Here is a 15,923-nt window from a genome sequence, read left to right as displayed (position 1 = left end):
TTCATCTATTCTTTCTTGTAATTCACTGATTTTTTTTCTATTCAACTGTCTAGTCTATTATTAAAATTTATCTCTTGAGCCCTTTTATTTCTAATACTGATGGCCATTTCTGGGATTTCTTCTTGGTTCTTTTTCACATTCACTTTTTTTAATAGATGCTATTTCTTTCTTGAGCTCTTGGAACATATTGAACATATATTTTAATGTGCTATTCATACTGTTCTATTATCTCTAATTTCTTGGATGAGAATTCACTCATTTTTGAAGTCTAAAGATGACTTAGATATTTTGTAATTCTGTCTCCGGGTTAATCTTCTGGGGGCTTTTTTGACCATGTGTGACCTAGGAAGTGGAGATGTCCCTGTTGAGTGATGCTGTGGGCAATCTGTCTGGACCCTGAAGGTTTTATCCACTCCTAACCAGTTTTTATGATAACATCTTAGCTTGAAGTTACAACACCACAAAGGTAAATTGAATTTGAGCCATCTGTGCATATCTTCTGTACCAGCTTGGGGTTCTCGCATGTCTCCATTATCTTTTTCATCTTCCTGTAGATGCTTCCCAGATTTAAGCTTTACTAGGTCTTTGCTGATTCAGGAGCTTGTGGTCTTACCCTGTGGCCTTAAATTGTACCCACAATCCAGCATTATATTTCCAGCAGTTAAGGCACATAGATCATTCAAGTTATCTTCTTGAACTAAGCAGCTTTAGCTTCTGCTCATAAATATGAATTCCCTCTTCTGATACTTGGAAAATTGTCTTTCTGAAAAAACTTTGCTTTGTCTTTTTTTAAAAATGTTTTTTTTTCAATGATTTTTAACTTGTATTTCTGGGGGTTTGGAGTACGAGGGAGTGATTCGAGTGTGGCTTCTTCTCTCCACCATCTTCACTCGGAGATCTTGTTGAGATCTCTAATTTTTTTTCTTCCATTCTCTTATCCCCTTTTAGGGTTTGGAGTCATGAGCAGGTTTAATTTTAGAGGAACTGGTACCCCTTCAGGTGGGTTTACTTGTGGCTCTGCAGAGACAACAACTGCCACTTCAACTACAGGGTTTGCTTTCTCTACACTTAGTTAGTATAGGAGGGATTGGGACTCTGTCCCAACTGGTTGCAAGTATCTCTTCATCTTCCATCAGCCTGTTCTCATTCAGTAATCCAGCTCCAGCCACACAGACTGCAAGACTCAGCTTTGGAACAGCAGTTGCATCAACTCCTGCCCCAGTAAGAACTGGATTTTTCTTTAGGGAAAGAGCAATACAGTTTCTGATTCTTTTAATGGTTACAAAGGTAATTGTCTCTCAAAGACAAACTTTAAATTTAGAGCATGGACTGAGTAAAGAAATGGCGTGGTGTTTCTAAGTCAACTATTTGCAATTATGCTACTCATTCCCAAGATAGTTTAATAAGTTGAAGCCATCTCAGATTTGAGGTACAAGGCACATTGAATTTTAATTTGTGTTCTCCCTTCATTTTTTGTGAGCCATAGGAAGAGTACTCACTGAGTTTCAAACATATATCATTTTGAAATTAAGCTGTTTGATTAATAAGTGTCTCTCTCTACAGAGATCTTTACTATAATAACCTCGATTGTACAGTTTTCCTTCCTACATCTCAGGATTTTAAAGGAGATGGAAACTTGTTTAATGCCTTTGTAGGTAAATCCATTTAGATCCGCGTCTTTTAGTATAGCACCTGATAGCCTCATGAAAGCTAGGGTGAGAATCCCCTCTGGAATTCTCCCCTATCCTGTTAAAATTATCTAATAACTTATAATTGAGTGCTAAGTAATCTTTCTTAGGAGGTGTAATTTAAATATTGAAGCATTTTTTCATGACTCACAAAATACATTTAAACATTTTTAGAAAGTCTATTAAAGGAATGCTTCTTGTTCGACTTTGTGATTCCATGTCTAAAACAAAAACTTATGTTGATTAATAAACTCTGCTGGACTGGTAGAAAGAGGAAGTATAAGTCCTTTTGTCTCTACTGAAAACAACATTTTCTGAACTACTCCTAGTGGATCAAATTAGGTAACCTTTATCGATGAATGAGAAATATGGAGCTGTGTACATGTATTTCTATATTAATATCTGGTTATCTTTCTTTCCATATTGAGGTGAAATAACCTATAGAACAAAATCTTGTAAACCGTTCATATGTAAAACTTACTTTTACAGGAGCTATGATATCTAGCTGCCATTTAGTGTCAGAGAAATATTATGCTGATTTTTTTTCCTTTTTCTATTTAGAATAAATGCACCAGAGTTAAACTTGAGCAACACTGCTTCTACACAACCTACAGCGATTACAATGCCTTTGGGCTGGGTACCAGCACCCTTACTATTACTAATGTTGTAACAAGCAGTGCCCCATCACACTTGGTAACAGCGTCCACTCCTTTTGCTTTTGGCTCTGCTACCACCTCTGTTACTCAGGCTTCTGATTCATCAGTGAAAGAAAGCACACCTCAGACTGGGAGCACCAGTTTCAGTATTGTCTCCATGGGGAATGCTGCTCAACAAGGAGCATTTGCAGGATCACCCCTCACTCCTGCTGATGGAATAATTGCTATACAACCAATTTCTCCTTTCAACTTTGGCAGACAGTAAGGTTTGAACTCTGCTCTCCAAAGGAAAAGCACAGTATTCAAGAATGATTTTGAGATTCTTACTTGATTGACTCAGATCCGAATGTGGTCACTTCTCTTGTTAGAGGTTAGTGTTATTTATTGATGAATGAGGTAGAAATTAAATACAAAGAGCCCCTTCTGGTTTGTAATTTTAGCTTTAGAACCAATCAATGTTTATTTTGGAAAAAGCTACAAACTTCTGAGAACCAGTAGTTTGGACAAATTGGCATATAGTAATAATAGAGTTACACTGAAATGTTTTGTTCAGTTGTTTAATGCTTGTGTTTAACAAGTATTTCACTCGTGATCTGTTGATACTTTTTTTTCCTTTTTAAAAATAAAACTTCTGAAATGAAATTTATCAGGAGGTACAATAGAGCAGGAAAGAATATCTTTAGAGTAGTGTTTTAAAATTTTAGAGAATATTATAATAATGTAATAATAAATCAGTTACACGGCATGGTTGAGGAATGGTATATTCCTGCTAAAATATCTTGGCTAGTAGAGACATCTTACGTGGGTTACCACTTTCCAAATTATTAGGATTCAGTAAAATAAAATCAAAATGCAGTTGATAAAGAGTTCTGATTTATAAGCCATATAAACTTGGTTTTATTATTAGATGCCTGGGATATTTTAGAACTTGGGAAATACACTGAGTGAGATGTTAATAAATTTCACTTTGCAATATATTTATTTTATTATATTAGATATTCATGGTTACCATTTCAGAGGTTTTAAAAATAGCCAAAAAGGAAAAATATTTTCAAAATTATAGATAATATAGAAATAACTTCTTTTTTATTTATTTATTTTTTTGAGACAGAGTCTCACTCTGTTGCCCAGGCTACAGTGCCGTGGCATCAGCCTAGCTCACAGCAACCTCCAACTCCTGGGCTCAAGCGATCCTTCTGCCTCAGCCTCCCGAGTAGCTGGGACTACAGGCATGGGCCACCATGCCCAGCTGATTTTTTTCTGTGTATTTTTAGCTGTCCAGCTAGTTTCTTTCTATTTTTAGTAGAGATGGGGTCTCGCTCTTGCTCAGGCTGATCTCGAACTCCTGAGCTCAAACGATCCGCCCACCTCGGCCTCCTAGAGTGCGAGGATTACAGGAGTGAGCCACCACGCTCGGCTGAAATAACTTCTTTATAATTTGTAGTAGGGATAATACCAATTTTGATTGGTTGGTATGGCATTGTAGGACATAGGAGATGAAATGTAGCATTGAAGTAATTATGATGCTAGAATATTTGGTCACTACCTTAGGAGGGCACCACTGGCCATCATTTTAATTGTGTATGAATGAGTTTTTTTATGTTACAAATAATGCATATCTTTTATTTAAAAAAAAACCGCCAGTAAATAAATGTTTGAGTCTTGGCTCTGTCATTTACTAGTTCTATGACCTTGAGCAAGTTACTTTAACCCCTCAGTGCTTAAGTTAATATAGGTAAAATGCTTAGAACCTTGCCTGGCATGTAATAGGCACTCAATGCATGTTAGCTAATTGTTTTCATGAAAGTGTACATTTCCCTGCAGTGTTGAATACTTTGGATGTTAACCTCCATGTTTATTTTTTAAGCCTTGGTGGCTTAACAGTGAAAATAGTATCATCATCTTTATTCACATTTTCTTGATTAGCAGTAAGGCTGAATTCTTTTCAAATTATTTATTGATTATTTATATTTGTATGCGTGTGTGAGAGAGAGAGACATGAGAGTGGGGACAGAGAGAGGAGAGAGAAAATGAATTAATTCCCTGTTTGTGTCTTTTGCTTAGTTTTATAATATGGTGCTTATCTTTTTCTCACTGATATGCAATTGTAATATCTTAACCCTTTGATATTTGTATAAGAATTATTTTTCTTAGAGTTTTATAGATATCTAAAAGATTTTAATTTTTTAAATTAAGCTTTTTATTTTGACATAATTGTGGATTCTCAGGCAATTGTAAGAAATAATATGGAGAGATCCTACATACCCTTCACCCAGTTTCTCCCAGTGGTAGTGCAGTAACTATAGTACAATATCACTATCAGAATATTGATATTGATGTAGTCAAGATATAGAATAGCTCTATCACTACAAGGATACCATCCTTATTTTGCCCTTTTATAGCAACACCCACCTTTCTCCTGCGCACACCCCCTATTTAATCTGGCAACCATTAATTTGTTTTCAATTACTATAATTTTGGCATTTCAAAAATGTTATATACACTGAGGCATACAGTATGTAATATTTTGGGAATGGCTTTTTTTCACTCAGGATAATTCTCTGGAGATTCATCCAGATTGTTATATCTATCAGTTGTTTCTTTTTATTGCTGCATACTATTCCACTGTACAGATGATGTACCACAGTTCCTTTAACTCTTTGCCCATGGATGGATATTTGTATTGTTTCCACTTTTTGGCTCTTATGATGAATAAAGCTGCTTTAACATTTGTGTGCAGGTATTTTGTGAGCATAAGTCTTCATTTCTCTGGGATAAATACCCAGGGGTTCAATTTCTGGGTCATATGGTAGTTGCATATTCAGTTTTATAAGAAACTGCCAAACCGTTTTCCAGGTCGTCTGTACCATTTTACATACCCCCAGCAATGTATGTGTGATCCAGTTTCTCTGAACCTTCACTATCATTTCGTGTTATCATTATTTTTTATTTTAGCCATTCTCATAGATAGTGATATCCATATTGTGGTTTTAATTTGCAGTTTCCCTGATGGCTAATGATGTTGAACATCTTTTCCTGTGCTTATTTCTCATCTTTTATCCTGTCTGTTCATGTTTTTTGTTTGTTTGGTTTTTGCTCTTTTTAGTCAGAAAAAGAAGCATCCAAAATAGCTATGTATTATATGGGTCCTTTTTGTATAGGAATTGGAGTAATGTCAGCAGATAATGTGATTTTACAAGACAAAAGTGCTGTTCGACTGGATTTTTTTCCCTCTTGTTAAATTTATACCTAGGTATTTTTTTTTTTTAGCAATTATACATAATATTGTATTTTTTCATTTAGGCGTTCACTTGTTTATTGCTAGTATATAGAAATACAATTGATTTTGTATGTTTATCTTCTATACTGTAACATTGCTGAACTCATTTATTTTAAGGAGGTTTTCGTAAATTTCTTAGGATTTTCTACATAGACAATCATGTCATTTATAAATAGGGACTGTTTCATTTCTTCCTTTCTAATCTGGTTGTCTTTTTTTTTTTCCCTTGGCTTAGTATAGTAGCTTAGAACTTCCAGCACTATTTTAGATAAAAGTGACGAGAGCAGACATCCTTGCCTTGTTGGGGAGAAACATTCAGTCTTTTACCATTAAATATAATCTTGGCTGTAGTTTTTTTGTAGGTGCTCTTTATCAAGTTGAGGAAGTTCCCCTCTATTCCTATTTTTTGAGAGTTTTTACTGTGAATGGGTGTCAAATGCTTTTTCTGCGTCGATTAATACGATCACATGATTTTCTTCATTATCCTGCTAATATAGTAGATTACATCAATTGACCCTAAATATTATAACAACCTTGCATCTCTGAAATAAATCCCAGTTGGTCATGGTGTATATAATTCTTTTACATACTGCTGAATTCTATTTGGTAATATTTTGTTAAGGATTCTTGCATCTATATTCATGAAGGATATTGGTCTACAGTTTTCTTTTTTCTATTGTCTTTGCCTGGTTTTGGTCAGTGTGTAAGATTAATACTAGCTTCATAAAATGAGTTGGGAACTATTTTTCCTGTTTTATTTTCTGAAAGAAATTCTTCTTTAAACATCTGGTAGAGTTCTCCAGTGAAACCGTCTCATCCCAGACTGGTTTTGGGGGACTTTTAAAATTATGAATGCAAATTCCTTAATAGTTATAGGGCTATTCAAATTACCTTTTTCATATTGATGTATTAAGGTAGTTTGTTTTTTGAGGAGTTGGTTCATTTCTTCTTAATTATCAAATTTGTGGGCATAGTATTCTTTTGATGTCTGTACAGTATGTCATGATATCCTTTTTCATTCCTGATATTGGTAATATGTGTCTTCTTTTTTTTCTTTGTCAATATTACTAGAGGTTTATTAATTTTATCGATCTTTTCAAGAATCAGCTCTTTGTATCATTGATTTGTTTCTAGTTTTTTAAATTTAATTGAGTTTTGATCTTTATTATTTTCTTCTGTTTGCTTTGGGCTTATTTTGCTATTCTTTTTCTAGGTACTTCAGTTGGGAGCTTAGGTTATGGGTTAGATTTTTCTTCTTTTCTAATGCGTGCACTTAATGTTATAATTTTCCCTGTCAGTACTGCCTTAACTGTATCCCACAAGTTTTGATATGATGTATTTTCATTTTCATTCAATTTAGTATATTTTAAAATTTCTCTTCAGACTTCCTCTTTGACTCATGGGTTATTTAGAAATGTGTTTAGTTTCCACATGTTAGGAGATTTTCCTGTTATCTTTCTCATTTTAATTCTTATAAATTTGTTAAGGTTTGTTTTACGGCCCAAAATATAATCTATCTTGGTATTTGTTCCATGGGCACTTGAACAGAATGTGTATTCTGATTTGCTGGATGAAGTGTTCTATAAATGTCAATTAGATCCTGAAGGTTAATAGTGTTTTTGAGTTTTTCTATAGCCTTGTTGTTTTTCTGACTAGTTCTAGCAATTGGTAAGAGAAGGGTGTTGAAGTTGACTCTTAATAGTGAATTTTATCTACTAATATTTCTCCTTTCAGTTTTGTCAGGTTTTACTTCAAATATTTGGAAGCTCTGTTGTTAAGTTCATATATACATGATTGCTAAGACTTCTTAGAGGATTAGCCCCTTTATCATTTTGTAAATATCCTCCTCTGTCTATGGTAACTGTTTTTGCTCTGAAATCTACTTTATCTAATAGTAACATCTACTCCTGCTGTCTTTTGATTAACGTTGCTTGGCATATATTTTTCCATCTTTTTACTCTCAACCTGCCTATGTCATTATTTTTGGAGTGTGTTTATTGTAGACAACATAGTTGGGACCTGTTTTGTAATCCCCTCTGCCAATCTCTCTTTTAATTGATATATATAGACCATTTACATATACTATAATTATTTCTATATTAGGGCTTAAGGCTGCCATTTATTTTTTATCTTGTTTGTTATGTTTTTTATTTCTCTGTTTTTTTATTTCTGTCTTCCTATTAGTTACTTGAGCATTTTTTTTAGAATTCTATTTGATTGTGGTGTTTTTGAGAGTATCTCTTTGCATAGCTCTTTTAGTGGTTGCTGTAGGTATTATATAACATAACTTGTATATATAATAGTCTATACTTGTCTATATATATCACAGTCTACTGGTGTCATTTTACCAGTTTGAGTGAAGTATAGAAACTTTTCCGTCCTGTATGTCTCTTAACCCTTCCCCATTTGTAATGTAATTGTCTTAAATATTCCCTCTAGATACATTTAGAACCACATCATGCAGGGTTATAATTTTTGCTTCAACCATCAAACATAATTAAGAAAACTCCAGAAGAGAAACAAAGCCTATTGTGATTACTCATATTTTTGCTCTTTTATTTGTTGTTTCTCACTTGCTGAGGTTCCAAGATTCCTTCTTTAATCATTTCCTTTCTCTTTAGAGAACTTCTTTTAGCTATTCTTTTATGGTGGTCTGCTGGTGACAAACTCTCTGAGTTTTCATCTCTTAATGGCATGATTTCCTCTTCTTTCCTAGAGGATATTTTCATTAGTTCTGGCTTGATATTTCTTTTCTTTCAGCACTTGAAAAGGATTGAGCTACTTCCTTCTTGTCTCCATGGTTTCTAATGAGAAATCCTCTGACATTGAAATAGTCTTTCCTATACTGGTTAGATGCCATTTTACCCTTAACTGCTTTCAAGATTTTTTTTTTTTGTCTTTAGTTATCAGAAGTTTAATTGTTATGTGTCTCTGTGTAGATTTCTTTGGGTTTATCCTTTTTGAGTTTGCTCTGCTTCTTGAGTCTGTTGGTTTATATCTCTCACCAAATTTGAGAAATTTTCAGCTATTCTTTCTTTCAACTGTTATTTCTCTTTTAGCCCCACTCTCTTCTCCTCTTTTCTCTGATGACATAAATGTTAGATCTTTGGTTACAATTCCACAGGACTTGATGCTGTGTTAATTTTTATCAGTCTATTTTTCTGCTTTGTTCAGATTGGATAATTTCTATTATTCTGTCATCTAGTTTGCTCATTCTTATCTCTCTATCCTCTGTTCTGCTGCTGGGTTTTTCTAACGACCATTGCATTTCAGTTATTATAGTTTTCAGTTCTAAAATTTCTATTTTAGAACTTCTTTGTATCTTCTTTATATCTTCTATTTCTTTGCTGAGACTTTTTTCTTTTTTATGAGGCTTTTTTTTTTCATTTGTTTCAAGTGTGTTTGTAATTGCTTATTGATACATTTTTACCACGAATGCTTTAAAATCTTTGTCAGATAATTCTAAAATTTTTTTTCATCTTGGTGTTGGCATCTATTGATAATCTTTTTTCCTTCAGTTTGTGACCTTCCTGGTTCTTGATAGGATGAGTGATTTTTGATTGAAATCTGGACATTTTCGTATTATATTATGAGACTATAGATCTGATTTAAACCTTTTCCTTTAGCTGGCTTTATGTGACATTGCTTTGGCATGGGAAGAAAGAGTGTTGCCTTGTTACTGCAAGGTGGGAGGAGAACTTCAGTTTTCATACTTAGCCTCAGCGGACATAGGACGGAAGGGTCTCCAAGTTACTGCTAGACAGGGTAGGGATTCCTGCTTCCACCCCATGTGGTTTCTGCTGACATTGTGAGGATGGGGTTCATTAACTGCTGGCAGGGATGAAAAACCTGGCTCTGTACTTGGCCTTCTTTGACACCACCCTGGCCAGGATGTTGGGACACTTTACTACAGCCTCACAAGGGTAGAAGTCAAGGCTCCCCACTTGATGATTGCTGGCATAGGTGGGGGCAGGACCACAGTTTTTCCTGTGATGTTTGATTATAGTAGAGTGGTTATTGTCTAAAAGTTTTCTGTCCTGCTAGGTTGCCCCTTTTCTTGTCCTTTGTCTAGAGAGAATAGGCTTTTTTGTTGGGGCTTTATTTATTTATTTATTTTGGTTTGTATCCATTGGCATTTCTGGGTTGTCAGCCTCCAAGCCTGGGAAATATGAGGCAAAAAGAAAACCTGAGGAGCTCACCACCATATTGTTCCTTTGGTCTTGAAGTCCTTGGCCAGTTTGCTTTCTCTCCACCTTTCAGGGTCTTTTTATGTTTGTTTTATATATAAAGTCCAGGGGTTTTAGTTGTATCTAGTGGGAAGAAGTGGGAAAAGTACATCTATTCCATCTTCCTGGAAATGGAAGTCCTTAAGATTTAATTTTTTTTTTCAGAGACAGGATCTCGCTCTGTCCCTCAGGCTGGAGTACAGTATCATGATTGTAGCTCACTGCAGCCTCGAATTCCTGGATTGCTCAAGCGACCCTCTTGCCTCAGCCTCCCAAGTAGTTGGGACTACAGGTGTGTGCCACCACAGTTGGCTAATATTTTGAATTTTTCATAGAGATGGGGTCTTGCTATGTTGCCCAGGCTACTCTCAAACTCCTGGCCTCTAGTAGTCCTCCCACCTTGGCCTCCCAAAGTGCTGGGATCACACGCATGAGCCACTGCACCTGGCCACAATTTTAAATTTTTATATTGTCAAATCTTTCATTCTTCAGGGTTTTTCTCTCTAAGCTTATTTATATAGGCCTTTCCACTTCAATATTCTTAATTCTTTTTGGTTTCTTATGGTTTATATTTTTAAAAATCTTGTTTTTTTTCTAAATGATTAGTAAGTTGAACTATTGTATTTTATTAAATAGACATCCTTTCCCTATTGGTTGGAGTTGCTGCCTTCCTGATATACCAAATTAGTATATATGTGGTTGACTCTGCTTCTGGATTTTCTATTCTGTTCTATTGATCTGTCCTTGCTTGTTCTAGTATCACCATTTTAGTTATTGTAGCATCCCCCACCATCTTGTAATGTAAGGCCGCCTTCCCCCATTCTGTTAAAAAAATGTGGGCTATTTTCTAAGATAGTTGGCATTTTCTTATATTCTTAAACATAAAGGAATTAAGGCTGATTTTGGTATCCTTATACCACTAGATGGAGTAAATTATGATATTGAACACTTCCTCAAGTCCAGTGATTCTCAGCTGGAGACAATTTTATGCACCCCCCAGGGGGCCAGGGGGGATATTTGGCCATATATGGAGAAATATTTTGTTATCAAGTCTGAGAAGGTGCTACTGGCATCTATTGAGTAGAGTTCGGGGATGCTGTTGAACATCTTACATTACCCAGCACAGTCCCCCATGACAAAGAATTATCTGGCCCAAAATGTCAGTAGCGCCATGTCGAGAAACCCTGATCTTGTTCTATGATTGGGAAACAGACTTTGTCTCTTAAATGCTTTTCTATTTAGAACAAGACTCATTTAACTTAAAAGCAAATCATGTTAAGTGGTATTTGTGTCCTTAGTTATCTCTGGGTATGTGATTTAAGGTCAGGCCCCTGAAATTAAGCCAGTATCTGAGACAAATGATCAAGATTTTAAAATATGGGCATAAATCAAGTGTAAATTTAATTAGAGGTAGTAAAGAGGTTTCAGTAGTGTGGCCAGTTACAAAATAAATAATACAAAATCAATAGCTCTCCCATGTTTAAGCAATAGTAGTTAGGAAATATAATGGAAAAAGATGTCATTAATAATTTCAACCAAAAAGTATTAAATGCCTAGGAATAAACTTTAAAAAATGCACATGACCTAAATGAATAAAACCACAAATTTTACTGAGGAATATAAAAGATGATGTGAGTAAATGAAAAAACCCACTGAATGTACAGATTCAATAATATAAAGATGTCATTTATCTCCAAATTAATATGTAAATTTAATGCAATTATTGTAAAACCATAATGGGTATCTTTGGGGAAGGTAAAGGAATGAAGGACTTGACAAGATTCTAAAGTTCAAATAGGGGAAGAAATGCATGAGACTGGCCATCTCCATTGTTTTTAAGGAAAATAATGATGAACTACTTGCAGGAAAATGTGTTATAAGTTTATTCTCTTCCTTCAAGTTTAAAATATTATGTAATATAAAAATAAGTGAATTCTAGTGCTACAATAATTGAGATTCTGGTATGGAATAGGGATAGAAAGAAAAATCAGTGAAATATTTTAAAGTACAGTACAGAAACAAACCTGTGTTTATGAAGGTGACACTTCAAATCCGTGGGATAGAGGATAGAGTAGTGAACAAATAAATTGCAATAGCTAGCTAACCAGGTATTAGGGGTAAGGGGATTGATTTTTGCCTAAAACAATTAACCAAAAGAAATCCTAGGTGAATTAAAGGTAAAAAATGAAATCACAGATTATTAAAGCATAGGTGAATATAAAAATATATAAATAATATTTCTCACATTAGGGAGAAGACCCTTTATTTATATATAATTTTTAAATAATATAGTCAAATAGTTCACAAATAAAGCTATAAATAGTTATATTATCTCCCATCTGCACTGTATTACTCCTGCCCCTTTCTCACACTCAGCTAACCACTATAATTTTATGTACCCTTCCAGAGCTTCTTCATGGATTTGTTAGCCAATAAAAATATGTATTCTTATCCCTCTACCTTTTTTGGCATCAGTGATATACTCTACTCACTATTCTGTACCTTGTTTTTTAAACTTATAAACTTTATACACTTATTTTAAACATTTAGAGTTTTTCACATCAATCAGCATATAGAGAGCTTCCTTAGTATTTTTTATAGTATCATAGTATCCCATGGTCCGGATGTGTTATAAATTATATATCCAGTCCCTTACTAATAGGCATTTGGATTGTTTACTCCTTTGGTAATACAAACAGTGATGCCATGGATATCATTTTACATGCCATTTTACAGACATACAAGTACATTTTTGTGGATCAATTTCCAGAAAAAGTATTGCTGGTTCAAAAGATAGATGCATTTATGATTTTTAAAACATTGACCACTTGTTTTCCATAGTAGTTGTACCAATTCACACTCCTATTAGGAATCTGTGAGGCCGCCTGTTTCTTTATAGTGTCCTTAACAGAGTGAGTTACTAGTTTTGACTTCTTGCCATCTGTTATGTGAAATTATTCTCAATGTAATTATAATTTTCAGTTTTCTCTTAAAAATGAGGTTGAACACCTTTTAATATGTTTAAGGGGGAATGTCTTTTTAAACATTATGTGGAGACATAGACCATATTAGAAAAAATGATGGAAAGATTTAACTACATAAAAACTAAAAACAAAATGAAAAATGAATGACAAACTATTGTAGGAGAATTTTTGCAACATATGACACAATGAACAGCCTAGACATACATTTTTATCAAAAATGAGTAATAAGATAGCAGTATTCTTTGATAAGAAAATGGCAGATGACATGAATAGGCAATTTCAAGTGAAGAAATTAAAGTAGCCATTAAACCCATATTATTATAAAAATTCAGGCTCATCACTTGGTAATGAATAGTAAATTGAAATTCCTTTGCTATAAAATTGGTTATTTCTTTGAAAATATACATGTGATACTTTTCCTAAATGAAACATAGGGCTATTCCACTCTACACATTTTAAGTATAATAGTTTTAGCTATGTGGTAAAGTTCACGATTCCTTCCCAGCGTCTCCCCTCTGCCCCTTTCACCCCACTGTGGGCCCAGATGTTTTGGATAGCAGAGTCTTATGTCATATGTTGCCATGAATTGCTTGACAGTTGGATGCAGGCAGTAATAGATGCAAGTGCAGTTACTTATTAAGCACTTTTACCTTTTAAAGGGGAAATAGAATATCTGTAGTTATGTGTTAGAGTCTAGAAAAAGTTGGTTCAGCTCAGCAGAAACATTTATTGAACACTTACTACCATGTGCCATGTGTACAGTGATCCATAGTGAGGGTGAAAAGATATGAACTTTGTCTTCAAGTAACTCATTAATCTTATTTTTGTCTTTATGCACTTAATTTCAACAGCTTTATAGTTTCCTTTTTAAATTTTAAAGCAAGAGGCAAGTAATCTGCTTTCTGAAAATTTATTCCAGACTTCTATTTATTATTTTTAATCACAGTTTTATTATGATATAATTCACATACCCTACAGTTTACTCATTTAAAGTGCACATTTCAGTGGTTCACAGAGTTATGCAACCATTGCTATAGTCAATATTAGAACATTTTCATCATCCCCCAAAGAAACCCATTAGCAGTCACCACCTATTCCTCCCTTCTCCCAGTCCCTGGCAACCACTAATCTACTTTCTGTTTCTATAGATTTTTCTATTATGGATATTACATATAAATGGAATCATGCATTATTGGGTCTTTTGTGACTAGCTTCTTTCACTTAGCATCATGCTCTCAAGGCTCATCCATGTTGTAGCATGTATTAGTAAATTTTCTTTCATGGCAAATACAATTCCATTTTATGAATATACCAAATTTTATTTATCCATTCATCAGTTAATGGACATTTGGGTTGTTTCATCTGCTATGAATATTCATGTACACATTTTTGTGTGGATATATGTTTCATTTCTTTTTGGCATATATATACTTAATAGTGGAATTGCTGGGTCATATAGTAACTCTGTGTTTAACCCTTAGAGGAAATGCCAGTTTTCCAAAGAGGCGACACCATTTTACATTTGTACCAGCAGTGTATGAGATTTCCACTTTCTCCATATCATTGTCAACACTTGATATTATCTCTGTTTTTGATTATAGCCATTCTAATTGGTATGAAGTGGTATCTCATTGTGGCTTTGATTGGCAGTTCCCTAATGACAAATGACATTGAGCATGTTTTCATGTGCTTGTTGACCATTTCTATCAGCAACTTTGCATCTTTCTGACCATTCTTTTGTAGTCACATCTACCTCTGACCACAGCCTGGGAAGGTTCTCTCCTTTAAAGGATTCATGCCATTAGATTTTCTCACCTGGATAATTCAGGATAATCTCAAGATACTTAACCTTGATCTCATCTGTAAAATCCCCTTTGTCAAGTAAAGGGAGTATTTTCACAGGTTCTGGGTATTAGACCATGTTTGGGACCATTTTTTCTATCACACCATCTTAACAATATTAAGTATTTTGATCCATAAACATGAGTTCTTTCCATTTATTTAGGATGTCTTTCTTTCAGTGATGTTTTGTATTTTTTGTGTACAGTTCTTGAAAGTCTTTTGTTAAATTTGCTCTTAAGTATTTTATTCTTTCTGAGCAATCATAAATGGAGTTACATTCTTAATTTCATTTTTGGGTTGTTCATTGTTATAATATAGAAATGTAATTTACTTTTGTATATTGATCTTGTATCATGCAACCTTGCTGACCTTGTTTATTGTTCTAATAGATTTTTTATGGATTTCTTAGAATTTTCGGTATTCATGATCATGTCATCTACGAATAAAGATAGTTTTACTTTTTTCTTTTCAGTCTAGATGCCTTTTATTTCTTTTTATTGCCTAATTGTCCTGGGTAGAATTTCCAATGTATTGTTGAAGTGGTAAGAGCAGACATCCTTGTTTTTTTCCTGATGGTAGAAGAAAAGTATTTAGTCTTTCATCATTAAGTATGATGCTATTATACTATGGATTTTTCATTAATGCCCTTTATCATGTCAAAGAAGTTCCCTTTTCTTCCTAGTTTGTTGAGTATTCTAATCATAAAAGGGTATTGGATTTTGTCAAATGCTTTTTCTGTTTCTATTGAGATGATAATTTGTTTTTTTAATAGCGTAATTGAGCTATAATTCGCATATCCTAAAAGTCACCCTTTTAAAGCGTACAATTCAGTGGTTTTTAATATAGTCATAGAGTGAGCAACCATCACTGCTATGTAATTTGAGAACATTTTCATCACCCCAAAAAGAAACCCCCTACCCATTAGCAGTCACTCCCTATTACCCCTTCCTCCCAGCCCCTGGGAATCACTAATATACTTTCTGTCTATGGATTTGTCTATTCTGGACATTTCAAATAAATGGAATCATACAATATGTAGCCTTTTGTGTCTTGCTTCCTTCATTTTATATAATGTTTTCAAGATTCATCCATGTTGTAGTACATATTATTACTTAATTCTTCCATTCTCAAGACAGCTCTTTGCAGCTTTTTCCCCCCCTGGTTACGTCTGGTAAACTAGCTGACTTACAGCCTAAATTGTTACTCTCATGAAGCTTCCTGCTTCCTCTTAATTGCTTATTACCAAA

General features: G+C 34.2%; 1 protein-coding gene across 2 annotated transcripts in view; it reads left to right on the top strand.

Moving 5' to 3' along the window:
• NUP62CL (nucleoporin 62 C-terminal like) overlaps nt 1–15,923 on the top strand; it is an 89,815-nt gene that overhangs the window by 31,187 nt on the left and 42,705 nt on the right. The gene's annotated exons all lie outside the window — the stretch shown is intronic.

The sequence above is a fragment of the Lemur catta genome, chromosome X (assembly GCF_020740605.2).
Source record: "Lemur catta isolate mLemCat1 chromosome X, mLemCat1.pri, whole genome shotgun sequence".
NCBI lineage: Eukaryota > Metazoa > Chordata > Mammalia > Primates > Lemuridae > Lemur > Lemur catta.
This window is presented reverse-complemented; position numbering and strand designations above follow the sequence as displayed.